Source organism: Schistocerca gregaria, unplaced genomic scaffold (assembly GCF_023897955.1).
Source record: "Schistocerca gregaria isolate iqSchGreg1 unplaced genomic scaffold, iqSchGreg1.2 ptg000687l, whole genome shotgun sequence".
Classification (NCBI taxonomy): domain Eukaryota; kingdom Metazoa; phylum Arthropoda; class Insecta; order Orthoptera; family Acrididae; genus Schistocerca; species Schistocerca gregaria.
Window position 1 is genome coordinate 67501 of NW_026062067.1, and position 2500 is coordinate 70000.

General features: G+C 55.3%; 1 non-coding gene across 1 annotated transcript in view; it reads left to right on the plus strand.

The window, feature by feature from the left end:
- The first annotated feature begins 2484 nt into the window (after nt 1–2484).
- Nucleotides 2485–2500, plus strand: part of LOC126319535 (small subunit ribosomal RNA) — a 1893-nt gene continuing 1877 nt past the window's right edge. The window contains exon 1 of the ribosomal RNA XR_007557729.1: nt 2485–2500. This exon is cut by the window's right edge and continues 1877 nt beyond it. This is a non-coding gene — a ribosomal RNA (small subunit ribosomal RNA).

Below are 2500 nucleotides of genomic sequence, written 5' to 3' on the forward strand. Positions count from 1 at the left end.
TTAACCTAAGTTACGCTGCACCTTAACCTAAGTTACGCTGCACCTTAACCTAAGTTACGCTGCACCTTAACCTAAGTTACGCTGCACCTTAACCTAACTTACACTGCACCTTAACCTAACTTACACTGCACCTTAACCTAAGTTACACTGCACCTTAACCTAAGTTACACTGCACCTTAACCTAACTTACACTGCACCTTAACCTAAGTTACACTGCACCTTAACCTAAGTTACACTGCACCTTAACCTAAGTTACACTGCACCTTAACCTAAGTTACACTGCACCTTAACCTAAGTTACACTGCACCTTAACCTAAGTTACACTGCACCTTAACCTAAGTTACACTGCACCTTAACCTAACTTACACTGCACCTTAACCTAACTTACACTGCACCTTAACCTAACTTACACTGCACCTTAACCTAACTTACACTGCACCTTAACCTAACTTACACTGCACCTTAACCTAACTTACACTGCACCTTAACCTAACTTACACTGCACCTTAACCTAACTTACACTGCACCTTAACCTAACTTACACTGCACCTTAACCTAACTTACACTGCACCTTAACCTAACTTACACTGCACCTTAACCTAACTTACACTGCACCTTAACCTAACTTACACTGCACCTTAACTGTCACATGTAACGTCACAGGAATGTAGCTTTGCCTAACAGCAACCCTCTGAACATAGTTCACTGCTTGGATCCTCTGGTGTCATGTGTATTTCTTGATGCCATGGTGCGTACCCTCACATAAAGGTCTTTCGAGTGTTGCGTACTTTCTACACAGTCCCGCTAACCACTGGAAGGGTGTACCGCTACAGAACGAATATCGCCCTCCCCTCCTGCCCTTCCAAGCTGGTCGGTCAGGCGTTTGTTTGTGAAATGAGCCTTGCAGCTGTTCAGTTGCATTCGGTTGTCGATGCAGTCAGTGTACGTTGTGGTACGGCCTGTGTGGACTGTCCGCTGATGTACGCGTAACCCACACTGATCATCCGTCGTTACGTACTGAGTGACATAATGTGGCACATGCTTGACCGTACACCGGCTGCGCCCTACAATGGCGAATCATAAGGGCCATATGTTGTGCACGATGCTACTTGTCTCGTCTCCCCATTACAGCGAGATTGCACTGTTGTACGCCGTACAGACATGTGGTAAGTAGGTACGGACGAAAGTATTGCATGTTGGCCCCCCCCCCCCCCCCCTCCTCCCTCTGCCGGGAATCAGCGTGAGCCGTCTGTTGATGTAGCGACGAGGGTTTTCCTATTTAATCGTATTGCCCCACACAACATGATAGCACGGTGGACCGCGTTCCACATCTGCGACATGCTACAGAGGCCGGTTGACAGTCGACCGCGCAAGGGACATTGCACACGTGCGCGGACCATCTTCCACGTGTTCTCTCGTGTACATGCCGCAGTGTGTATGTGGGCTGATGTAGCGTGTCGTGACACATAACATGCAGGCATGCCAGAATCGTAGATTTCGCAAATGTAGATTGACGTATACGTTTGCTGCCAAAGATCCGCAAATGAACTGGAAATCAGTTGTTGAGCGGTTGTTCGCGCTGCAGGTGCATCGGTGATAGCGACGATCGGTACATCTGTGAACCGGTTGTTTCGGCGGTACCCGCCATGCCCCCGAACCTGAGTTGGCCATGTGGGTATGAAGCGATACGAGGCTGTGGCTTGGCGGGACAGTCCCCGGCCGGTGAGGGGGGGCCGCCCGGCGTGCTGGCCGCGCGCTGCGTGAGCGCACGCACTACAGCCGGCTGGTGGGGGGCGCCCAGTGGCAGGAGCGCCGGCCGACGGGCCCGGCTGGCGTCCCAGCTATGCGCCGGCGCACCCTGCGCGCGGCGCCAGGCGGCCAAAGTGGGTTCTGCCGAGCCCGGTGCGAAGCGCGGTGGACATCTGCAGTGTGCTGGTCCGATTGCGGACTGTGTGCGTTGAGGATGCGCCGCCGCCCGGCACTCGGCGTCGCGACGCCGTCTGCTGCTCGGTCGCCCCCAGCGGTTCTCGCAGGTGGTTTGTATCGCAGCTCTGCGGACGTGTTGGCGCGTGCGCTGTGCTGGGAGAGTTCGCTTCTGCACCCAAGTGGGGCTTTGCCCTTCTGTGGCGCTGGCGTTGGAGCTGCCGGTCACCGTAGGTGGCGCGTGTTGTTTCCCGCCGGCAATGCCACGACAGCACGCTCCCGGGCCTCTGTCGGCAGCGGCAAGCTCAGTTGGGAGCACGGGTGTTCGCACTGAAAGCGTCTACTCGCCTATCTCCGGGCGATTGCGCCTCTCTCGAACCCGACCAAGTACTTAGGACGGCGCTGCGCGCCGCCGGGACCTGAGAGGGTTTCGAGGTGTATCGTGCAGGGGAGCTCAGCCTCCTCCTGTTTGCAGAATAATTGAGCGGACGCTTGCGTGTTCGCGCGGGCCCTCGGGACACACTCCCGGGCGGCCGGCTGCTCAGCTCTCGTTGACGCAGCTCCCTGGTTGATCCTG